Source organism: Sturnira hondurensis, unplaced genomic scaffold (genome assembly GCF_014824575.4).
Source record: "Sturnira hondurensis isolate 20B ecotype Veracruz unplaced genomic scaffold, ASM1482457v3 Scaffold0002638, whole genome shotgun sequence".
Lineage (NCBI taxonomy): Eukaryota > Metazoa > Chordata > Mammalia > Chiroptera > Phyllostomidae > Sturnira > Sturnira hondurensis.
The window spans coordinates 12,189,647-12,215,449 of NW_028075269.1; the positions used below are offsets into that span (position 1 = coordinate 12,189,647).

Below are 25,803 nucleotides of genomic sequence, written 5' to 3' on the forward strand. Positions count from 1 at the left end.
ATTGAGCGCACGCCTGGGAAGCAAAGGGTCGCAGGTTCAATTCTCAGTCAGGGTACATGCCTGGGTTGCGGGCCTCTACTGGGGAGTAGAGGGTGTACAAGAGGCAACCACACATTGATGTTTCTCACGCTCATTTTCTCCTCTTCCCCTCTCTCTAAAAATAAAATAAATAAAGTCTTTGAAAACAAAAGAGAAAAAGACCACTCCCACTTGCCTAAACAAACATCATCACTAACACTCTGATCTTCTGTTTATTCTCCTAAAACCCACTGGTCTTACCTTAACGAATCTATTTATTCATAGGAGCCTTTTCTCCCTCTTCCCTTCCCCTACTACGGTAAGTTAGGTATCTTAGCTACTTCCTTCCTTGTTAGCTTCCACATGCAAGTAAAATTTTTCTCTTGTTCATCTGTCTTTGTCAGTTAAATCCACAGTTCCCCAGAACAGAGCCTAAGAGGGCAGAGGAAAAACAAAATTCTTCCCCAACAGCAGAAAGTGAGAGAAGTGATGTGCAAGCCAGACGGAGTGTGGCTAGGTAGGTTACACCGACGCCACTCTGGTTGCTGCAGCCATGGCTGGAATAAACAGTGGGCCCAAGAGGACGGGAGCACAGGAGATGGCCAGTGCCTTTTCCTCGTCTACATAATGGGGGTAAAAGTACCAAGATTACAGGGGCTTTGTTTGAAGAGCCTTTGCTACAGCATATGCCAGTCCTTGAACTGAAACCGCCCTCTTCCCTTATCTTTCTGGTGAGCAATTCCTCATGGTCACATTTCTGATCTCTGCACTTTTCCAGATGTAAAGAGGAGGCTCCCTTCCCCTCCCCTTGCTTTTTTCCAGGCCCCTAAAGTGGGGACTGCTGTCCTCTTCTCCATCCCACTTCATCCACATCACCACCACCACCACCCGTTCCTACACTCTCCTCCTACTGTGAAGGGTAGTCCACCTGAATGTCAAGATTAGAAAAAGCTCTCTCTTTCAGGCTCGTCTGACCCTCACTCCGTTCCTCCCTCCTGCCCTGCAGTAAGAAGGTAAGCACACCTGGGTCAGGGCCTAGGGCCTCCCATCTTAAAGTCCGTCCCGAGGTGGGGCAAGATGAAGCAGGTTTCAACTCCCCTTGCAAATGGTGACAGGGAAGGGGACTTGCGCAGAAAGAGGAGCATTTGCCTCCAGCCACAAGCCCAAACCACAATCTCTCACACCATTTTAGCAGCTAATAAATCAGATATGTTGGTCCCCATCTGATGCCTCAGCTGATTTTATCCCCTTGTTACACTATAAGCTCTAGTAGAGCAGGAATTTTTGTTTTGTTCACCGAGGTAATGCCTGGATCAGAACTTGACCTATAGGAGGGGCTCAGTATTTATTGAAGAAAGCAAGCCACAGGGGAAGGGGCATAGTGAGCACCCCAGAAAACCCTCATCATCCCCTCCAGACAGAAATGGGCTCTCCTTTGCATTCTCTCAGCACCTCCCAGCATATCACTTCACACATTGTGTTCACTTATAGAAATCCAACTCTGGTGTTTGCCTTGGAGCTTCCCAAGAACAGAGATTTCATCTTCCATTTATCTTTGTCTCCCAAATGCCCAGTAGCAGGGATTGACCCTTAGAAGGTCCTCAAAAATAATAGCCGAATAAATGACAAAGATAAGGAATACAATAATGTTACAGTTTAATTGTCTCCTTCTATTTCCAATGCCAGAGATTCTTTTCTTTTAAAGTTAGAACACATGACTAATGAATCAATCCCACGCTTGTTCCAGAACTCTAAAGACAAGAAATGGAAAACACTAGATAAGCCAAAAGGAAAAGCCCAATGGGCAAATGTAGACAGTGAGTCTTGGCTCTTCTACTTGTTTTTCGAAATCCAGGGAGCATGAGTGAGTCAAATAAAGGCATTAAAGTTCTTTGAGAATTTGTTTAAATTGCTATGAAAACTATGATGCCAAGAAGGAAAAGAAGAGAACTCAAGGATGTAAGAACAGAAGCTGTTACAACTTTAAAGAATGGCAGGGATTACGAACATGGGAGATACTTGCCCCCACCTCCCTTACCCCACCCCCCTTACCCCACCCTCACCCTGGTAAATATTACTAATCAATCAGGTAGAGTACGTGTTTCCATCGAGGGCTTGAAGTCCTTCCCAACCAGCATGGCAGGCACAAGGCAGAACTCCACTGGTTGTTCCTGGTCTAGATGAAGACCTGGACGAACTTCAGATTTACTTTGTGTCTTCATTCACCATGTATTGGGGACTGAAATGACAGGCCTTTTTTTATTTCACCTGGAGGCCTCTCTTCTCGGCTCATAGGTAGCAACCATCTCATAAGCTCTCTGGTGTCCCTTCTTATAAGGGAACTAATCCCATCACGAAAACCTCATCCTCACGCCCTCAGTCTTAACCTACTTATCACCCAAAGGCCCATTCTCCAAATACCCTCACATTGGGGATAAAGGCTTCAACATAGGAATTTTAGGGAACATAATTCAATCCACAGCATCTGAGTAGCTCCTTAAATATTCAGAGGTCTGAGCCACACCCTGAAAATCTTGACTTAGAGGGTCAGAGGGGGGCATAGGAATCTGAGGGCTTAAAAGTATTCGTGTGAGGAATATTTTATCACTGACATGATTTAGAATTGCAGGCCCATGGTGATAATAAAAAGCAGACCTACTATCCATCCACTTTACCATTGTTTTTAACTTTTTCCGAAGACAACACACTCTCGTTGCCCACACCCACCCCCACCCCCCCTTAGCACAGCACTGCAGAGCACTCAGCCCCTTTCATAATTAACTTTTGGGTTGTGTGGACTCAGGACGTTTTCTCCCCAATCTTTTATCTCTGACTTGAGATCTTCAGGTTCCTCTCAAGGCCCCAGTTCTTAAAATAGAAAAGCCAGAAAAATACTCTTTTCTCTCTCTATTATCTTCAGTCCCATTCACTTCCTGAGGTCATGGAATGGCCGAGCTACTTGGAGGGCAGATGTGGACATGGAGGAGAGAGAGCAGAGAGAACCATAAGAAAATGGGGTTGGAGAGTGGGTAGATGGGAACAATCTGTTAGTGTTTCAAAAGTGTTATTTTTCTCCAATAAGAGCACCTACTACACAGGATTGTTATAATGCTTAAGTGTGATACCACAAGTAAAACACTTCCCACTTTGGCTGGTACTTAATAGGTGATCAATAAATGTTAGTAGCCCTGGCTGGTTTAGCTCAGTGGATTGAGCGCAGGCCTGTGGTTCGATTCCCAGTCAGGGCACATGCCTGGGTTGCAGGCCAGTTCCCAGCAGGGGACCCATGAGAGGCAACCACACATTGATATTTCTCTCTCCCTCTCTCCTTCCCTCCCCCTCTAAAAATAGATAAATAAAATCTTTTTAAAAAATGTTAGTGATTCTTCTCTGTAAAGTGAAAGGATTTAACCTCAAGTCACCGAACAGCAAGACTTCTAAAATCCCTTCCAGTGGTCAAATTCTCAGCTCTAAGAATCCTTGACCAAAGAGAAGTCCCAGTGACCTTCCACTTGAACTTCCTGGTTGACCCTCCTTCCTTAGCCACCACCTCCACCCTGGGAGGCTGACCCATACGATCATGTCACAGAACTCCATTCCTTCTGGCTTCCAGCTGCTTTGGGCCCTGGGGACCCCAGAACATGTGGAGGGGAAAGGGTGGTGTGCTCCCCTCACTTCTCCCCTAAGCAGTCTTCTTAACCGGCTGGTCTCACCCTGGAAAGTCTCTGTTCCTCTCTAAGCCACTGCATTGGCTTTCTAGTGCTGCCATAGCAAAATACCACGCACCGGGTGGTTGAATGACAGAATTTATTTTCTCACAGACCTGAAAGCTAGGAGATGCAAGATCACGGGGTCAGCAGGGTTGGTTTCTCCTGAGGCCCTTCTCCCTGGCTTGCACATGGCCACCTTCTTGCCGCGTCCTTACATGGTCTTGCCTTTTGTGTGTGTGTTCATGCCCCTGGTGTCTCTCTGTGTCCACATCTTCTCTTCTTATGAGGCTACAGTCACATTAGATGAGGACCCACCCTTATAGCCTCAGCTTACTTAACCACCTCCTTCCAGGCCCTATTTCCAAATACAGTCACATTCTGAGGGGCTGGGGGTTAGGGCCCCAATCTACAAATGGGAACACAAGCCAGCCCATAGCAATGAACAAATAAATGTTACTTATTTACACTTGAGAATTTTATAGAAAGTGAAATGACTTTGTTGCTTGAAGGAAGGTCATTGACAGCATATGTCACCAACAATAAAATTCACATTTTCATCTGAAAATTGGAATTTTTGGAAAAAAATTTATCCATCACTATGAGCTTGAGAGTTTCCCAGTACTTAAGAACTTTTCTGATGAGACAGTGGTGATTTTGACAAATATGACATTTTGACATTACATAATGAAATGTGTGAATATTTAGAAGATATGCATAATCTCAGTGGACCGGTATTTTCCATGATGTTACAAAATCATGCATGGCTAAAAGATCCATTCAAATTTCCATAAATAACAACAGATTTTAGTGTAAGAGAGCATGAAAAGTTCATTGACATGGTTGTAGATTCCACACTGCAAATAATCTTTAAGAAATTAAAGCTAGAAAAGTTTGGAATCGTACCAAAGAAGAATATCCACAATTACCTAAAAAGGCTACTAAAATGTTCTTCCGTTTTGCAGCTACAGATCTGTGTGGGGCCCGACTTTCTTTCTATACTTCAATGAAAATAAAACATCAAAACAGACTAAACACAGAAGCAGAGATGGGACCTAGCTGACTTCTATTAAGCCAGATTTGAAAGAGATTTGCAAAAATGCCAAGCCATATCATTCTTTCAACTAAACTGGCTTTTTGTTTGGAAAGTATTTTTTTAAGTGCCATCTTTTCTTTTTTTTTAAAGATTTTATTTATCTATTTATCTTTAGAGGGGAAGGAGAGAGGGAGAGAAACATCAATGTATGGTTGCCTTTCATGCGTCCCCTGCTGGGAGTTGGCCTGCAGGGAACCAGCCTGCAACCTAGGCATGTGCCCTGACTGGGAATCGAACCACGATCCTCTGGCTCGCAGGCCTGTGCTCAATCCACTGAGCTACACCAGCCAGGGCTGAAAAGTATTTTTTAATTAAAAAAATACTATTTTAGTTAACACGTAATAGGTTTGTTGTTATTTTAAGTGAGTTAATAAAAATTTTGCTATGCATGCTTTATTATGGTTTTAATTTCTAATATAGTATATATCAAGAGATGTAATGCAGAAGAGCAAAAAAATCTTCCAAGTACTGAATAAATTTTAAGAGTATAAAGAGCTTCTAAGACCAAAAAGTGTGAGAACCACTGATTTAATTGACAGTCATTTTCTGAACATCTACTATACGCCCAACAGTGGGTACTTCATGCCCAAGGCTGGGGTATTAGGGAGACAGGTCAGAGTCTTTGTCCTTAAGCTGCACACGCAGAGGGGAGGAAATGCTGACGATTAGATGGTGACGTAGATTTATTGGTCTGAACACTCAAATAAGGGTACACAGAGTGGCTTTGGGAACGCAGAGCAGGACCAGCCCTTCCTTCACTCAGATGAAGCATCACTGTTTCTCTGAGACGACCCCTGACTCCCTAAGGGGAGCAGAAAAGAGTCAGAGAAGCCACAGGGAGAAACTGGGCAGGGAAGGAGAGAAACCACACATTCACATAACCTGCTGTGAGATGGAGATGGAGATGCCTATTCTCAGAGGAGGGCAAGGGTATGTGTCACGTGGCTGCAGTGTGGCCCACACGAGGATTAGTGAAGAGGGAAGCTGGATGCCTAGAAAACAGGAAATAAATCAATGTTGCAAAATCTCGGTTTTCTTCCTTTTTAGCAGATGACAGTAGTGAACTTCTCCATGTCGCAGGAAGCAGGCATCGGTGGCTCAGCAGAGAGGGCCGTTGGGAGGGACCCACCGCTGCTGTGAGGTCTCAGGCTCCTCAAACGACATCCACTGGCTGCCTCGCCCTGGAAATCAGTTTTGCTCCATGAAAAGGAGTTTCCATACTTTTATATTCAAACAAACACATCGATTATGGACTAGCGTACAAAATTCATGAGAACCTTGGTGACGAAGCATCAAACTTAAGGAAATTTTTGTTTGCCACCAACTGCTCTAGGATTCATTTATATGTTTATAAGCTTCCGTCGTTATTAGTATTTCAGTGGAGAAGTCTGCCTAGCACTGTTTGAATGCTAACCAGTCATTCGTCCTCAGCGAAAGCCAATAAAGCCCTATCAACATTCATACCCTTGGAAGTGCAGTTTCATCTTCTCGTTCTGCCATGTCATCCTACTACGCCCTCAAGTCACATCGACTTTGATTTAGGCTTCAGTTGTGTTTCGTGTGGTAGGCAGCTTCTGAAATGGCTCTCAGTGGGCCTTTCCTCTCGGTCTGCACACCCTTGTGTAATCCCTTCCCCTTGAGTGCGGGCTGCACCTTGTAACTTGCTTCTGTCGAATATAATATGGCAAAGAGTGATGGCATGTCACTTCCAAGATTAGGTTGCAAAAGACTCTGGCTTCTGTCTTATTTGCATCCTTTCTCTGGCCTTCTTACTTGCTCACTCTGATGAATTCCAGTGCCACCCACTGTGAGTTTCCCTTTGGAGGGACTCACCTGGCAAGGGGTGAACAGCCTCCACCCAACAGCCATCGAGAAACCAAGCCCCTTAGTGCGGCAGCTCACCGGAACTGGCTCTAGCCAGTGACCACGAGGAAGCGGACCTTTTCCCAGTGGAGTTTCAAAGGGGCAGCAGCCCAGACGATCCCTCGACGACCGCCTATGACAGACCCCGAGCCAGAGGACCATCAGAATGGTGCCAGAGTCCTGACCCCACAGAAACTGAGCGGTCAAAAATGTTGTTTCCACCCTGGCTGATGTAGCTCAGTGGTTTGAGCGAGGGCCTGCAAACCAAAGGCTCGCAGGTTCAATTCCCAGTTAGGGCACATGCCTGGATTGCAGGCCAGGTCCCCATTGTGGGGCACACAAGAGGCAACCACACATTGATGTTTCTCTCCCACTCCTTCTCCTTCCCCTTTCTCTAAAAAATAAATTAAAATCTTTAAAAAATATTTTCAAGTCTCTGCATTTTGGGGTCATTTATTAGGCAGCAATAGATAACAAATACATTTTCTTTTGTTATGTTACAAATTGGTAAAATCATCCTTACCTTTCATAAATGAGGGAAAAAATCTGTGTCTGGCCAGTGCTCCTGAGAATGCAGCAGGTCCTCGGAAACAAATGTTCACATCCATTGTCTTTCTCCAAGGCACATTGTGAAATTCTGTTTTTGACATGTCTGTGATTACACGAAGCCAACAATTTAAATACTTAAACATCCAGTTTAAGTGTTTCCACTCCAAGAGCTGCTACTATCCATTTGAATTCCCTAATCTCTCTACTTTTGCCTTTAAAAATTCAATAAACATGCTAGTGCTTGTCAAACCTGACATTCTCCCCCATGGTAAGGAAGGCTCTGAACTCAATAGAGATTTTTTATGTCTTTGTTTCTTTCTATTCAACTTCATATCCTTCTTCTGATATTTACTCTCCCTGTCAGTGCTTGTATCGAGTGTGGACTAATAAATAGCATTTGCATTCTAATTCTGCTCTTCTCTTAGGGTTTCCAAATTTAGGCTGGGTCTAGGGATGGCAGGCAAATTGGATGGTAGCTCTGTGAGAATTGATACCGTGTTCTAATTGGATCGTGCTTGGGGTTAGCCAGCCTTCCAACCAACAGAGGGCCCAGAACTCTCTAGAGGCTGTGCGAGTCCAAGACCTTCAAGATTTGGACTCCAAAACAAAACTAGATATGAGAGAGTTTGGTCGGGGAACCACCAGTGAAGGAAAACTGGGAAAGTCGGAAAAGGCTGGGAGTTCCATCTGACTGTCATATGAGTCGGGTGCTGATTGGAGGCGGAAAGAAGCAACAGGTGGGAGCATCCCAGACCATCATGCAGTCGAAGAAGGATCCGCCACAGCTCTCAGGGAAGCTTCAAGCCTGAGCTGGCTGTCAGAGGGGCCCTAGGTCTCCCAGGAAGGGGTCTTCTTCAGTATCCCTGACGTGCCTGTCATCGACTAGGAGAAGGACGTGTGGCATCAGCACACTCAGAGCAGTGGATTTCGAAGTGCAGCGGCTGGAGTCCGAAGTCCAGCACACCCGCCGTAGGAGAGGTCTGAAGGAGCATTCTCCTGGCCGCCGCAAAGGCACATGACAATGAAGATTCTGGAAGCAGTGGAGCAGGGGTGTTATTCTGAAGTGATAGCACCGGTCTAAGAGGTAATAGTCACAGTTTTTCTTTGCCTTTATTGAGAACGTATTATTTTTGCAGTCACCAAAGAAGCAGAACTGTGACATTTCTTGATTCATGTAGCTCATCTTCTGTACTGTTACATTATCTATTCACACATTTATTTCTTCTGCTATTCACTCAGCAATACTTTAGAAAGCCTAACTGTTCTGGTCACTAGGGAATCAATGGCAAATAAGGCAGCTGTGGAAATATGTTGTTTTAGGGAAAAGGAACAACGAAATTGTGAACAAAAAGTGAAGATGAAAATTTCTGATCATGAAAATATCTTAAAGAAAATAACAGCAGAACAATGCGATGAAGAATGACTTTGGGGCAGAGGGGAAAGCAAACCTACTGTGTTCAGTCCTGTTTCTGCTACTTTCTTGTCCTGTGCACCAGACCATCTAACCTGACTCCAGTTTGTTTTCTTCTCCAGTATAAACACTGGCTTCATCTAGTCCCTCCAACTTCTGCCTTCTCCTCACAGTGTTATTTCTGGCAAGTCATATCCCTGAGACTCTGTGAGCTTCCCTGTACATCCCTCTATACACAGGGGATAGGGTTGGTCCTGCAGTAATGAACACACATTTCTCCTGCATTACTAACTCCCTTCATTTGTTTTGGGCTATCCTTATTTTTCCATTAAAAAAAAACAACCAATAAACAGGGGCCAAACAAGCCATGTGAGAGTAGAACCTACCAGGCCACCCTCAGTTCTGGGAACACTAGGCCTTCCACGAATGAGTCACCATGGTTGGCGCACGAAGTGGCTAGAGGACTGGGCTGGAAGTCGGAAGACCTGCATTGTGCCTGGGCTTTACCATCAATGTGCAGTCTCAATAAAGCCCCGCCTCTTGGGTTCCCGGCCCATCATAAGTACATCGTGTATATTGTCGAATGAATGGAACAGGATCTTAAGCTTTCACTCTCCATATCGACTACAGTATAGATTAGGGGTGTCAAACTCGTTTTCACCGGGGGCCACATCAGCCTTCAAAGGGCTGACATAATTTTAGAACTGTATAAATGTAACTACTCCTTAACTGTTAAGGAGTTGGTGTTACATTCAGCCCTTTGAAGGCAACCTCGAGGCTAATGTAGCCCCTGGTGAAAATGAGTTTGACACTCCTGGTATAGACTAAGGGGCTACCACAAAAGACCCCCAAACACAGTGGCTTAAACAACAGATGGGTTTATGTCTCTGATCTAACAGAATAATGGTAAGCAGGGTGACTGACAGCCCTACTCTATGAGGCTATCCCGGACCCAGCCTGTTTCAACTCCCTTCCTCGACATCTTCCGAGGGTGAGGCAGCATGGTTGACGCTGGTTCATCAATGTCACATCTGAGCACCAGCCAGAGGAAAAGAAAAGAAGAGAGGAGGAAGCAAGCAATTTCCTTTCAGAGGAGCGATGTGGACTTTGCACACTTCCGCTCCCACTCCATTCGCAAGAATCTGACCACGTGGCCACATGAGCTTCAAGGGAGGCTGGAAGCGTGGCCTGTGGCTGAGTAGCCAGTTCCCTGCGAGCGCCTGTGCAGTGGGGACTCTCTTATTAAAAAGGAAAAGGAAAGGACAGATGCGCTTGGACCATGAGCAGTCTCCCAGACCCATGACAAGAGTCCATACTTGAATCCATGATTCCGATAAGGAATGAATGCCATTGTCGTGCTACCTCCTGGGTAGCCCTTTCTGGAGCTCGCCAATACATCTCGGAGGAGGCAGCTCTGGATGCTGAGAGTAAGCAGCGGCAGGGAAGAGAATAAATTTGGATTGAATGAACACTACGAGGAAGGGCAATGCAATGTGGAGAAAAGCACAGGGCATACCAGAGCATTTTATTTTATTCTGGGGGGGGGGTTCCTCAGAATTTTTTATCAGTTCCAGCTGTAAACCTGTGATTGGCCTAAACCTAATGACTTTGGACATATGCCTTTTAATATGGGGTCCAGGGCTCTCACAGACCCGCAGGAGAGCCTTAACAACTTTTATGAGGATTTTTTAATTGGGGGTTTTCCTTTTGATCATAGTTTTAAAATTGAATTTTACCATCTTCTGCATGGTACTAATGACTACACGTGATCAGATCACGCCCGGGGATCCCAGGGGCCTCGTCTGTTCCTGTGACGCAGAGGTGGGCTTCGCACAGAGATGTGAGGTTCACCCCAAATTAAGGCAAAAAAAATTAATGGTGTACTGAACAAAGGAGGTTCCCACAGCAGCTCAAATAGAGAGAAACGGTGAAAACTTGAGTCGCCATGCGACACCCAGTAGGTAAGCATGCCAGACTTAAAAGAACCAATGAGGCGTAAGCCAATAGTACGTTCTCATTTGATAGGTGGTTTGGTTTCAGCAGAACAACATCACCTTTCCTTCTGAATTAGTGTTGCTAAATTGAATCACATCAGCTTGGTAGTTTTATTTGTGTTCAACTTCCATGGCACGCAACTGAATTATAGTCAGCTGAACTGAACTGGTTTGAATTTAACTTGGGTTTTGCTTTAGATGTATATGAGGTCTGTCCAGAAAGTATCCCACCAGGTGCCATGCAGAATAGAGACATTTACTGAAGAAGATACAAGATATAAGAAACATGGACAGGACAATGACAACTTAGCCCCCTTCATGTTAGGCACCTTGGGACCTCACACAGTTCTCCCAATCAGCATCAGCTGCCCTGTTGTATTTTCCTGAATCTCACTGATGGTCTGAAATTCTCTTCCCTTTCAAAGGTGATTTTAGTTTTGGGAAAAGCCAGAAGTCGCAGGGCACCAAATCTTGGCTGACAGGGGGCTGAGTCATCTGGGAGATATTATGTTTTGCCCAAAAAATCTGAATGAGATGTGATGCATGAAGGCAGGGTGGGGACCTGATAAAAGTGCCAGCCACCAACTGCCCATAGCTGCAGCCTTCTAAGTCATCCCAATAGTTTCCATGGAGGAATGTTCGAGCTTAATGCAAAATTTGATGCAGATTCATTGCTCTACTCGCTCAGTCATTTTGAATGTGACAGCCACACAGTACACATGCTCACTCAACAGCATCTACCACCCCACTGACTAGTACAGTGCAGTCATCATTGTTCATACATGCACATTCCATTCTCCTTGGCTGTCAGGTTACATCAGTGTGTAAACCATTCTCATTATATTAACAATGGCTGGACTTTTTCCTGGCATGCTTCGTATCAGAGCTGTAAGGATAAGTTTGAAAGTGGCATTGTACTCAAAGAATTGTAGTAAACACTGGGAGGAAAGTGGGGATTTCTTTTCTTTCAAAGGAGCCCACCTATTCCTGAAGTGTAAGAGCAGAATTATTGTGAATAGTTCTGGAGGCTCGTAAGGGATCCTTCCTTAGACTGCTTCTCCCCTAGACTGTGATTCTAGCAGAGCCGGAAACATTTCTGGATCTGAACTTCAAGAACTTGCTTCAGTTCTTCTCCTACTTCGCCACCCAACCCCAAGGCCTGCTCTTCTGTTGCCAACTTTAGAAGAGTAAATATGGAAGGCTCTAATGTTGGCAGCATTTCACGAGCCAAAGAAATTCTCCCCAAGAGGTCAGTAGGTTACTCTCTGACTGCTGCTGGTTTCCTGCTGGGGAGCTCATTTCTGCTGCCCAAAAGGACAAGGAAGTGAAACGTTTCTTTCTTTCCCTCCGGTCTAACCCATGACTGCAGTTTCGAGGGTAACTAGATGACAAGGGCAATAAACATTCCACCCCCCTGAGGCAACCAACGGAGCAGAAAATGACAAATATCAGGGCTGGGCAGCGTGCATACATCAACGTACGTGGTGCTTGGAGACCCCCCGAGATGAGAGGGGCTGTAGAACTGTGCGTTACGGAGACACTTCATCAACTATTCTCCCACTGACTCGTGTTCTGCCTGTGATTTACTGGCACCTCTGTTTACCTACAGGATAATGGTCCTGGTGGACGAGAGCAGGAGGAAATAAATGACTGGGTGGGTGATTAATTGTCTTGGCGCAGCACAGGGTCCAGCACTGAGATCATTATTTCTATTGTATGGCAAGAAAGAAAGAAGGAACCGTGGGGCAGTGTGCATAAATAACAGGAGAAAGGTTTGCTCGCTGCTCAGGAAACTCTCGCCATCCCATCCTTTTCAAACTACCTGAAGGGGCCCGCCATAGTCTGAATTCTCATCTCCTTCCTGAGCCTTCAGAACTGATCTTCATGAAGCCATTTGGTATTGAGCTAGGGACGCTTTGGGGATGGGTATCTCCCATCCGTCCATTGCCACGTGCAAGGGGCATTGCAGCTTTGCCCTCCCTGGCGCTCCACAATACATCTCTGAGGAGGCAGCTCTGGGTGCTGAGAATAAGCAGCAGCGGGGAAGAGTATAAATTTGGAGTGAATGAAAACTATGAGAAAGGACAATGCAATGTGGAGAAAAGCACAGGGCATACAAGGGCATTTTAGTTAAGAAAATCGATCATTTAGCCCAACTGGTCTAGACCCCCTGTACGTATTAGAAACTCTTTAGTTAGGAGTCTTTACAAAATATCAGTGCCCAGGTCTCACTGCAGAGCAATTAGTAAATCAGCAGCTCTGGGAGAGAGGTCTGGGCAGCTGTCCCCTTGGAAGCCACTGATCTAATGGAAACAGGATTCCTCAGCTTTAGAGGTAATTCTGCAGGAGCCTGGGGGCATTGATCTCATTAGTAAGTCCCTCATCGGCCTAAAGAGAACACTGGGAACGAGAAGGGAAGCACACAAGCTTCTGGAAGACTATTCCAGCTCCAACAGTACCGCTTCCAAGAGGGGGAAATAAATCACTGAATGGGGACAGTGCCTTGTTTTAACTTGTCTGGGTTTTAATAGCCCATCAGCCCTGGTTTAAATGCTTTTTGATAGCACTGAGCATTTGACCTTCAGCAAAGCACTTGCAGTCAACCTTGACATTTACCATAATTAAACAAAGAAGACTTTGCTCATTAAATATTATTTTTGTTTCTCGGGCCATGAACCGAATGGCGAATGAGCTTCCGCGTCAGGCAATGCAGTGGCGTGACCCGGATGGCGTTCCTGGCAGCTGTTAGCACTACAAGCCCCAGTGTGCCCTCAGCTCAGGGCAGGAGGGAGGCTGGCATTTCCCGCAGGCTGTCTTTGCTACTGTCAGCTACTGAGAAACGGCCAAGGGAAGATGGGCAGAGTGCGGGGAGAGGAAGGCAGCCCCATCCCCATCCTCACAGATATGATCTTTAACTTCTTGGAATCCTCACCCACTGAGTAGATCATTTGGGGGCAATACCTGCCAAGTTCCCCGTGAAACCTGAACTCCCTTCTCGTCCACAGCAGTGAGCTCTGGCGGGCGTTTTGTAAAGCATTACCTCAGTCCTCTGCCATGACTTCCTGGACCTGAGGTGGGCAACTCGCCCACATCGAGTGGATCAAAGATCCTCAAGCAATTGGAAATGGAACCAAGAAAAAGGGAGTATGACTTTATGTACATGACCGGACTTGCACAATGGGCATGTTCCAGTCACCACGTGAATCAAGAAGAGGAAGCATGTCTCCAGGGAATAAGAAGAACGGAATAGTGGAGATCGGAGGCAAGAGACCCAGAATGAGTCCAGCCCTTGTGTTCTAGCCCTTGATCCTAGACCTTTGCCACGGCCCCATTTCGTTCCTGCTCTTTGACTGCACAAGACATTCCTGTGTCTTTATAATTAATGCCCCCTTGAAGCACAGTAAGCTTGAACCGGCCTTTGCTGTTTATAAACATGACCGAAGCAAGGCAGGTAGGGGAACGTCTCTTTCCTAACCCCTTCATCAAGGTTTATTTACCTGCCCTGGCTGGTGTGGCTCAGGGGATTGAGTGCCAGCCTGCAAACCAAAGGGTTGCCGGGATGATTCCTAGTTGGGGCACATGCTTGGGTTGTGCCCTGGGGCACATCCCTCTTCTGTGATGTGATTAGCAGCATTGGCTCCTTTGTTTACAGAAAGGGTCCTTTCTGTAAAAGGTAACCACCTAAAGCAAACTGGTGCATAGTAAGTGAGGGCCACCATGTAATGTGCCCAGAAAAGAAAAAAAAAAAGGCCTGTCATGGGAGAGGCCGTGGGTTTTGCTCCCCTTGAGAGAAAAGCCATGCCATCCATTTTTCTCCATAGGACTCAGTAGTCCATGTGAATTTCTCATATCTTATCCACAATGTGGTGGACCCCACGAGCCAGGGTCGGCATCAATCTTCAGCTCTGTGCATTCTGTCGCCATCTTATTCTCCATCATCCTCCGTCCCCTTGGCCCTGTCACACTGGTTCATGGTTTTTCAGACCAACCCCATTAGTTCTTAGACGATTATCTGAAAGGGTTGTTAGTTCTGATACTTCTCCTTACTAAGTGACTAAATTACTAAGTAACTAGTTACTTCGTAGTTACTAAGAATGCATTTTTAGTAATGCACTTACTAACTACAAATTACCAAAAATTAATTTAGTAAAGTCCCAGTTACTAAGAATGCATTTTTTTCCCTTAAAACCTAGTACTTTCTTCAACCATATCTCTACCGCCTCAAATACAGTCTTCTGTTCTTGCTGGCTACTGCACTGATCCATGCCAGGGCTTCAGGCACAACTCCCTCCCACCAATTCTGCAAATTTGGTTTTCATACAGACATCACTATTGTGCACTTACAGTGTGCTAAGCAAAGTAGTATATGCTTTGAATGCATCTTATTTAACCCTTCCTCCGGCTGTGGGAATCAAGGGTCACAGCCCCATTTTACAGAAGACTCGGAGGTGGAAAAACATGATTTCAAAGGTTTCAAAGGGAGTGATTTGCAAATCCAGAAGTAAAAAAAAAAAAAACCCAGGCCAATCTTTAATCAAAATGCTTGTCCATTCCACTACCTTCTCCCTCATGTGTCTGCTCTAACCACAAAGCTGCCTGTGGCCATGTACCACTGCCTTCTCTCAAGCCTGTAGAAAACTTTTGTGTAACTCTCGTCACCGTCACCTTTGAGGAAAGAGAACAATTTCTAGATTAAGTACTTAATTTAAAAATTCAGAAAGGGTCTCACCCGCCCCGAGAGACCCTTCGTTTCTTGTGTCCCATTATCAGAGGCACCAACAGCAGTGAAAATGTGTGTGTGCCAGTGTCTGTGCAGTATACACTCCTTTGGGTCGTCCAAGAAAACAGACAAACCCAAGACAACTGAAATGTTTCAACGCCAGTTTATATTATACTCCACTGCTGTCTTGGGAGCCCTGTCCAAATATCAACTCTCGGGCAGAAAGGACTTCACCAGAATGTAAATGCAAAACCAGCGGAATGCTTTCCAGAATTCTGTCCATGCTTAGTCAACATCCTGGTTGTAACGTTTTACAGTGGGTCCACGAGGGTGGTGCACACCTTATCCGTTGTGAATCCACCGTTCATGTGAGTAGCATTTGTACCTTCCCCTGTAGAACATGGCCTGGTTTTGCCCCTACTTTACGCTCCCCTCCTTGTCATTGGTTCTTTCTCTGTCTCCTTCAAGTAGTTATTGATAAGTTTTTGAAGTACTAATTAATCATACCTCTCTTCCCTCCAAGTTTTGAAGCAGTTGAGTAATATACAGAGGAGTCAGACAGATGTCCTAATAATAGTTGTAGCGCTGGCTAACCCAACTGGTGCATGGGGACTGACCCCTCTCTGAATTGCTCTTAGCCACCTATAGCCGGACAGCTGCAGGCCCCCCGCCTCAAGGGTGGAGCTTGCCCTCCTGGGCTCACTGCATGGAAGAGGTAAGAGCAGAAGGATGAATGTATACCAGCTTTAGGACATCCAGCCCAAGAAAGGGAGCCACAGAGAGTATAGAAGGTTGAAAACACATCTTCAATTTCCTCCCATCCCTACATTCATGCCCCTTTGCCCCTGCTCCCATCAAGATGTGCAGTCTATATGTCTCTATTGTCTGTTAAATTTGGACCGCCCTTGTGACTCCCTTTGGCCAATCAAAGGTAGCAGAATGACATCATGCAATTTCTGAGCCAAGACCTCAAGAGACTTCTGCACTCTGCTGGAACCCAGCTGCAAAGGGAGGAACCCAAGCTAGCTATGCCAGTGGAAAGGCGGTGTGGATGAAGACCAAAGCACCCTCACCAAAATCTCATCCAACTGCTGGACCTGTGAATGACGTCATGCAGGATCAGCCAACACCATATCAACATGCCAAGTGACCACAAGCACATGAATGACCCCTATTAACACCACATAGCACAGAAACAAACGATCTCAACTGAGTCCTGCCCAAACTGCCAGCCCACAAAATCTTGGGGGAAGAAAAACAACTTACACACGAGCAGAGAATGCTCAGACATTGCTATTCGGCTTCCCTGATAGTATAAGGGTAACGGGACTCTAAGATGGTTTTCTCTGATAAGTGGAGAGTGGAGTAATATCCCCACCAAGAGTTATAAATCCTGCTCCTATGATACACGCCGAACTCCTCCATAAGTGTGAGGGTATTCTTTAACTAGTGACCAATATTCAAGGAGCTAACAAAAAGCAGCGTATTTCTTTTTTATTGATGCCATCACAAATTAACAACTTGGTGTCTAAGAATGACACAGATTGATTTGCTTTCACTTCTAGAGGTCAGAGGTCCAAAATGGGTCTCACTGGGCTAAAACCAAGGTGTCAGCAGGGCTGCATTTTTTTTTTCTGGAGGCTCCAGGAAAGAAATTTTCTTCTTGCATTTCTTCAGCTTTTAGAGACTTCCCACATTCTTTGGCTTCTGACCCTTTCCATCTTCAAAGCAAGCAAAGGCCAATTGAATCTTTCTCAACCACTGACCTTCCTCTTCCACACTGAATAACCCTTTAGATTACATTGAACCCACCAGGATAACCCAGAATAGTCTTCCTGTTTTAAAACCATGTGATTAGCAACCTCAATTGCACCTGCAACCTTAATTTCCCTTTTCCATGGACATAACAGGTTCACGGGTTCCAGGGACTAGGAAGTGAATGTCTTCCCATTGACCACAAATAATGATCTCAGAAAAAGCAGCATCACACTCCTCTGTAAAGAATAACTCACAGCTCCCTGCTTGCACCTCTCCTAACAGCCTTAAAGTGCCCTAAAAGTAGGGCTAATAACAAGCCATATTTTTATGACATGTTTTAAAGCTGATCATGTCTATAACAGAAATGGAACCTCGTTGAAAACAACATACATTTCAGTATTTTGCTTCACTCTGCTAGTCCTGGGAAGGCCAAGGTGACAAACAACCCAGCCTGCCTCTCAATCACATCGCCTACAACAACACTGAGAGGGTGCTCGGGGCCGTCAGGCTGGACCCTGTCAACAAGACAGGCCTCACTAAGTAAAAGGCAATCTGTTTTGGTCTGTCAGGTGCTATAAGATTTCTGATGGCGATGATGGGGACAGCACCCCAGGTCACCCGTTTCCGTCAGTCAACTGAAAGGAAGGAGAGAAGTAACACAGCAGCCTCCCTCGCCAGAAGCCAGAGAAAGAGATGGGTGGGTTACAGCATGCAGAGCTTCTCTACCTGCTTGGCCATTTTATTCTTGTAACTGGGTGCTAAAAGGGTGATTAAAAAGAGGAAAAATTGTGCCAGGTAGGTGCATGGACTCCTCTCATTGTCAAATGGTATAAGATACAAAGGTGAGGGGCATTCGTTCACCCAAGGCCCTATGAACCAAGGAAATGAGAATGAGAAGGGCCAGGCAGTAACTCTAGGGGGTATGTACAAAAGGGAAATGGAGTCAACCACGCTAACACTGCTCTTTTGAGTGAGTGTGTGCACTTGTGTGTGTTCGGGGGGCAAGTTGCCGGCAGACAAACAAGAGACCAGCAGCAGACCTGAGAACAGGTGAGTTAGCATGTAAATCAGGATAATTTGACCATGGAGTATGCAAAAGAAGTCAGTGCCAACACAGGTTGCCAGAGACACTACACTGGCTAAGGTGCGGGCTTTGGAGATGGAGAAGGGAGCGTGAGACCCAGCTGTACCCCACCCTCACCAGACAGGAGTGAGGACCTTGGGAAGACATTTCACTTGGTTTCTTCATCTATAAAACAAAAATAAAAACAAATACTTGCTTCATAGCATCCTGTGACAGACTTTCACACCGTGTGCCACCAACAACCTCCCAGGATCCATCCATGCCCTTATGTATCCCCCTCCCCTATTGGTGCTACACTTCACCATGTGATTACTTTGACTGATAGGACATCAGCCAATGGGACAGCAACAGAATCTGACAGGTGTTTGCATAGTGCAGTTTGCCCTCTTGGAGTACAGCCACCACCGTCTAGGAAACCTAGGATACTTTGCTGGGAAGGCCAGCAAAGGGGTATCAGGATACCTGTGCTCATCACCAGACATGATGTGACCACCATCTTGGACCATTCTACGCCAGCTGAGCCCCATGGGTAGATGACTGCAGTCTTCACGAGTGACCCCACGCAAAACCAAAGAACTGTCCAGCCCAAATCACAGAATGCTCACCACATTGGCAGAGAGGATCCTTCGAGTTTTGTGCCAGTCACTGAATGAGATGAGCCCATGCCCCTTCCTGATACAAACTGTCAAATTTGTAATCACCCTTCTGGTACTGAATTACAAGAAGATAATGAGCAAGCAGACAGGAAAGTTCTGGACTTTTTTCATCCACCCATCCCCTTCTCTGGCTTCTTGCAAGGGAGAGTGCCGCATCACTATGTTTACTGTGGAATCGATAGTTGTTTGAACCACTAAATTGTGAGCTGGTCTGGTATGTAGAAACAGTTAACTGATACAAGCTCTCATCAAGATTAAAGCAAGTAAGCAAAGTGCCCAGCACAATTCCTGACACAGAAAGTACCCTATATATGGTGATCATCACCTCGCCTCAAGTCCAGGCCCACCTAAGCCTACATTGCATCTGTTACCCAGCCCACCTCCACCCACCTAAGTACTTCCTCTACATCCACTCCAAAGAAAGTGAAATAAAATAGTATCAAGTCAGGGACAATAATAGGTTTAATTTTTTTAGTATTTAAAAAATTGACTAGAGCAAAATAAGTATAAATCAGATAATGCTAATAACCTTACAATGAAAAACAGCAGTCTCTTGTCTCACTATTCCCACCCCTAAATCCAGTCTCTCATCATTTGAGGAGGCAGAGTTATAACCATACTGAAACCAGATGAACACATTACAAGAGATGAAAAACCATGAACATAGATGCAAAAATCCTTAACAAACTAGGAGCAAACTGAATTCAGCACTATTCAAAAAGTACACACTACTTTACAACCAAGAGGGTTTTGTCCCAGGAACCAAGGTTAATTAAACACCAGAAAACCAGGGCATATAACTCACCCTATCAAAACCAAGAGCACTCCCCAATAAACTTCCTGTATACAAATCTCCAACCCAGAATCTGCTTCTGGGAAATCTAACTGGAGAAACATGTGCTAAGTACTGTGCATTGGCTTAAGCATGACCATTGGCATGATTCACGTTTTAGAATGCATTTCGGCAGTGCATATCAATATGGGGAAGAAACGAAAGGCAAGAAGATCAGTCAGGAAACTGATGCAGGTGAGAGACTATAGCAGAGCAGAGTCCAGGAAAACGGAGAAAAGGTGGTAGACGCAAGGCTGAATGGCTCAGATGACACTGAAGTTCTCAGCCCTGGCAACTCTGAGTGGTGACATTCTTCCTAGGATAGAAAACCCAACAAAGAAAGCAGATTTGTGGGGGGGAGCTAGGAATCCTCATCTCAGCCCTCTGAAGTATGTTTTCCAGCTACACTAGACCTCTCTGAACCTTTGACTCCTCATCTGAAAGTTATTTTCTGTGGGACATATACCTAATGCAGAGCCCAAGGCCCTGCATCACCTGGTCCCTGCCTGCTCCTCCAACCTCCTCCTCCTTCCCTCTCCTTCCTACCCTCTACCCATCCACACTAACCCTCCCTCTGACCTCAGCCATGGCTGACTCATTCTCATCTCAGGGCTCTGCCCTTGATGACCCTAGTGCTCAGAAAGCGCCCCACCACGATCTTTCTGTGACTGCCTCCTCCTCATTGAGGCTTCCGTCAGCTGCCATGGAGGCCTTCCCTGCCCTTCCCAGCTAAAACAGCCCCCCCCCTCAACCTGTATCACGGTACCTGCTTTATCTTCTCAAAGGCACACAGACACACCTGGAGTTATCTTATTTCCCTTTGCTTGTCCTGTCTGTCAACTTCTACTGGAAGGGGGCCCCTTGAGCACAGGGACTGGGTTTTGTTTATCACTATTCCCACAGCAACGGAACCCTGCCTGGCACATAACGGACTCCCAGGAAATATATGCTGACTGGCTAACGAGTAGACTGCAGAAGCGGCCCACTGATGCCGAGAGGTTTTCCAGGATGCAGGACTTCCAGTGCAAACCAGTAAACCAGGAGAACTGGCCACCCTAACTCAGCCAGATACTCCCTCCAGTCAGTGGTCCTTCCTGTGCCCTGCCCTCGGGATTCTAGACATTTCATGTCAAGTCAAAGCCCTTGTGCTTTCCATCAGTGCCGGACACACAGGGGGCAAACAACAGATATGGGTTAGGTGAATGAATGAATAAAACAAATGACTTAGCTCCCTTAAGTAGAAGCTGAGCAGAACGTCCCCTCTTAGGTCCTTGGTTTGAACCACACAGCCTGTGTGCTCAGCAACATCATGTCATGGGTCAAACTAGGCATCTGGCATCCCACGTTGTGAGCTACATTGAAGGCCCCAGGCAGTCGGATGTTCCTGTCTTATGTTCCCTCCGCTGACGGGGCTGCCAGGTCTCCACTGTAAACCAAAGGCCCACAGTGTAAGGAGCACAGGTGGGCTCACAGAGCAAAGCAAGAGACACACCAATGGAAAACCCAGAACAATGGCTCGGCTACATTGAAAATTGTTTTTCTACGGGGATATTTTCCTTGGGAATATTCTTCCTTCTCGTTTCAGTTGGGTGACACACCCAGCAGTCCTGCACATGGGGATGGAAAAAGGGAGGGATGCACAAAGGTGGGCGGGGTGGCCTCCGCTCACTTCAGTCTCGGCGAGGCGCGGCAGGCATGGGAGAAGGGAAGCGTGCATGTCCATGCAAAGAAGGGGCGTCTTCGTGGGGTGGGAGGGTGGGAGGTGAAACAGACTGTGCTGGTAATCAGGTTCTGAGCCAAGAGCCAAGGGACAGAACCCTCCTGGGTGGGACACAAAAATGCAGGTTCCGGGCCTCAGAGTCTCTGCAGCAAGAGAGATGAGCATTCGAACCCAAATCACCGACTATGACTCCCAGCTCTGCCAGCTAACATACTCGTGACCTTGGGCAGATTACGTAACCCTCTAGGCCCTGGTTTCCTCGTCTGTAGATTGCAACAGCCCTGAGACTTGGAGGTCATGGACCTAAAGCAGTTGGCACATCTTAGGTGCTGGTAAATGGTGGCCGTCGCTACAATCATTACATTACACTTTCACATCCAAGGGAATGCCGCTTGGGCTGAGGGTGGTGGGTGCCTTTGTCCACGGATAACAGCAGGGATTAATCCAGCCACACTTACGAGCCAACGTGGGAAACCTCGGGGCGAGATGGGAGTCATGGAGCTGGGAGTCTGGCACTTTCTCCGCGCAGGCGGACTACACCCTCCCCCACCCTCCAGGACAAAGTCCTGACTTTCATTTTGATTTAGCAGACTTGGATTTAACGAGATCGCCTTTATACTTTAAATAAATACTGGCCGGCCAGAAATGCCAGGTTTCCTGCGAATCAGGAACGAGAGAGGCCACCTCGGTGAAATCTCTGGTCTATCTCAAGCACAGCTTTGAATAATTAATGTGCTATTTCAATAATGCACAATGACTGGCCTATTAAGCCAAGAACCCTGCATTTATAAAATGCTAACCTAATGGCAAGCAAACAAAACCTGAGTCAATAGTTGCCTCGCCAGTTATTAAAAGCTCTTCTCCCCAAGGATTGTGTGGGAGGCAGACCGCATGGTGGGGCCGAGGAACTGAGGACGAGTGGGCAGCGTGGAAGCTGGAGGAACAGCCAGCAGGCCATTGAAAGCCAGACCCTGCTCAGGCGTGGAGTAGGGTCCTCCCTATGCCAGTTTTAGGTTGGTGCCGAGGAATCCACTTGTCTTCCCCACCGGTGTGTACCACCCCTGTACCGCTGGTTAGAATACTTGCTTTTTGTTTGGGCTCCCTGGAAGTTTTTTATTGCCCAAACATGGGGCTTAGAGGCAGGAGAGGGTATGTAGAATGTGGTCTGTAGAATATTAGGGCCTCTCACACCAAGAATAATGAAGAATTGAAGAACTCAGCACTCTGTTGTAATAGTTGACTACCCAGGGCAGTTGTTAACAGTATGGGTTTTGGAGAGGAAACAGTTAGGATGCTATTGAACGCACATAAAAGCCACCCCAACTCCAAACAGTTTACACATTAAGGAAATTGATTCTCACCCAATAAGAAATTCTGAAATATACAGGTTTCTCCGTTGGGGTTAGACTCAGCTGCATATAAAACACAAATAACAATGGCTTATATTTCTCCCACGCAAAAGCCCAGAATACACAGTCAAAGCTGGTATGGCAACGCTGTGGTCAGAAGGGGCCCACACTTTCTGTACTGCCATCTGTAACCCATGGCATCCACCCTCAAGTTAGCCCCATGGTTAAATAGCGGCTACTGCAGCTCTAGCCATCACGTCCATATTCCAGGACATAGGAAGCAAGAGGATCCAGGCAAAGGGCCACGTAACATTTCATTAGCTGCCTGCATTGACAAGGGAGTCTGGAAAATGTGGTATTATATCTGTGCACATTGGCACATCCATAATCACAGAGTTCCTGTTACTAGGGAGGAAGTGAGTGGACATGGGGAAGGCACCTAGCAGTTTCTGCTGCTGGAGGCACCGAGGATGGGCTACGTAGTGACTCACCCCACTACCAAGGACCCTGACTCTCTCTCGGCCCTACCATCTCACCTTGGTCCTCAGACTGGTAGCAAGTGACTATGCAGCGATCCCAGATGTCTCACCCAGACGCGGTGATGTCTGGAGGAAGAATTGGGAAACGATCCCTGTAGCTCTCCCTTGGAAGTGAGAAAACTTCTCCCAAAATCCCATTGGCAGATTTCCAATGATAAGAACTAGGTCCAGGGGAACAAACAGCCTCTCCCCTGCAGGCGAGGGTGAGGGCACAACCCCCCAGCGCTGGCTCCATCGGGGAGGGTGGAAGAGTTAGCCAAATTTAGGCGCAATTAGGAAGACACAGGGTGTGTGGGGGGTGGGTGCTGGGTTCAAGGACCAGCTCCACCATGCTCCGGCTCTGGACCTTAGGGCGTGGATAAACGCCTCCAAGCTGGGCTTTCCTCCTCTGCCAAACAGTGAGAACACTGACTACCTTGTAGGGTGTGGTGAGGCTCGAATGAGATCATGTATGTGAGGCATGTGTGCATGTAATTTCACAGTTCTGTACATACGAACTGCTCCATGCTCACGTGACACAAGCATCTCAGTCACACACCAGACTGGAAGGAATCCCAGTCACCACACTGCGGAGGCCTCCCTTCCCCAGGGTCATAAAGCCCTAAAAGGAGGTCCATCCAGCTATCACTGTCAAGGAGGAAGGAGTCCCGAATCACTTGGACTCCTGTTTCCACTGGTGCTGTCCTCTCACTTCTCCAAACAATGGTAAGTATCAACACTTACTGTAACAGCGGTTAAGTGCGCTCTCTACGCCGTGCACTCTAAGTGGCCTACATCAAGGAACTCATTCAATGTCCCCAGAGCTGCTTTGGGTCCATGGCCTCCCATGTGCTGTCTGATGACACTGCTCCGTGCCGCCATGGGGTATCGCTCACCAGCTCCTTGCTCATGACAAGCTCCCGCAGAGACAAGCAAAGCCCTGGAGGCCCCTCGTCTAGGACCCCTGGACCTTAGTTCTTCCTGCCGTGTTCTCTCAGCCAACCTCATAACCATTCTCCCCCACAGTGACCCACAGCCTCGGAGGCGCTGTTCCAGAGCAGACCCAGGTTGGAGAACCAGGAAAGTCAACGTTGTAATTCAGTCTGAATCCAAAGGCCTGAGAACCCAGAAGGTCAGTGATGTCAGTCCAAGTTCAAAGACCTGATGACCAAGAGACCGATGATGTGAGCCTCTTCTGAGTCAAAGGCCTAAGAACCAAGAAGGAGAAGACAAGCGTCCCACTTCAACTAAAAAACAGCAAATTCACTCTTCTTCCACCATTTTGTTCTACTCACGCCTCCACCAGATTGGATGGTGCCCCCCACAATGGGGAAGGAGATCGTTTTCTCAGCCTGCCACTCAAAGGCTAATCTCCCCTAGAAACCCCCTCGCACATGCACCCGGGAGTAATGTGTTCCCAGCTCTCTGGGCGTCCTTCAGCCCAGTCAAGATGACACGTAAAACTAACTCTTGCACCCTGGCTTCTGGATTTTTTTAAGTATATTTTATTGATTATGCTATGACAGTTGTCCCATTTTTTTTCTCCCCGTTATCCCCCTCTGCCCTGTGCTCCTCGCTTTTAATGACACTCAAGTCCCCCTCTCCCCCTTTCCATCTCCACTGCCACCAGCCAAGCTCAGACCCTTCCCATCTTAATTCCTGGCCCACTGGGGCAGCTTTTTAATGGGCCCCTGACTAATCTGCCTTTGATAACCTGGTGTCATGAGGCATGAATCATTCTCTCTAACGCATTCCCCCGATCCTCCCGGTCTGCTCACAAATACATGCTGAGAATAATGAACCTAAGCATGCCAGGAATACACACAAAAATTTTGAGAAAAAAAAAGTCTTTTCTCTTCAAATTTCCTTTCCCCAGTGCCATCGCTGTGAACAGTATCCTCCTGGACTCGTATATTTTATACTTTCTTTTTCCACAAAACATAATATAGCTTTATTGAACTTCCTAACCTGCGAGAGAGGAAATTCCCTGAAATCACATTTTAAAAATCCCTACACAATTCGTAGGTCCACATTCTCTCAAAATATTGGAAATTTGAACTCAACCGCCCTGCTGGGGAGTGTTCTGCAGCCCGCAACTTGGTGCTGCGTTTCTACCCTTTCATTCTCCACTGGTTTAATTGGCGCACAATGTTGCCTGAAATGTCATGTTTACTCCAGTTATGGCCAGAGGCAGCACAAAATTCACAAGATTTTTAATTCCAATAAAACTACTCAGTCGAACGGTCCTGTTCCAGTAAAACCACTCTTCTCTTTTAGACGATAGAACGCACCATGTCTGAAGATGCAGAAGAATCGAGCTTTCCCTGCGTGTCTCAGAAAAGCGCCTCTCCAAGGGCTCCCACAAGCCCTGAAACTCCCGGTGGTTCAGGGTGGCCCGGTCTCTGAATGACGCCCTAAAGAACAGACTCCAAGACTTGGCTTCAGATTACGTTAGTACAGCGCTGGCTCTGGAAGCAAACTCGATCGTAATCCCCAATTTGTTGTAGCTAAAACTTGAGACTGTGTTC

General features: G+C 46.5%; 1 long non-coding RNA gene across 1 annotated transcript; it reads right to left on the reverse strand.

Moving 5' to 3' along the window:
- Nucleotides 1-5,179: 5,179 nt before the first annotated feature.
- LOC118983213 (uncharacterized) lies at nt 5,180-20,541 on the reverse strand. The gene is made up of 3 exons (XR_005065662.1): nt 20,455-20,541; nt 7,208-7,336; nt 5,180-6,002 (listed from the first exon to the last, which is right to left on the reverse strand). It is a non-coding gene; the product is annotated as an uncharacterized LOC118983213 (long non-coding RNA).
- Nucleotides 20,542-25,803: the final 5,262 nt, after the last annotated feature.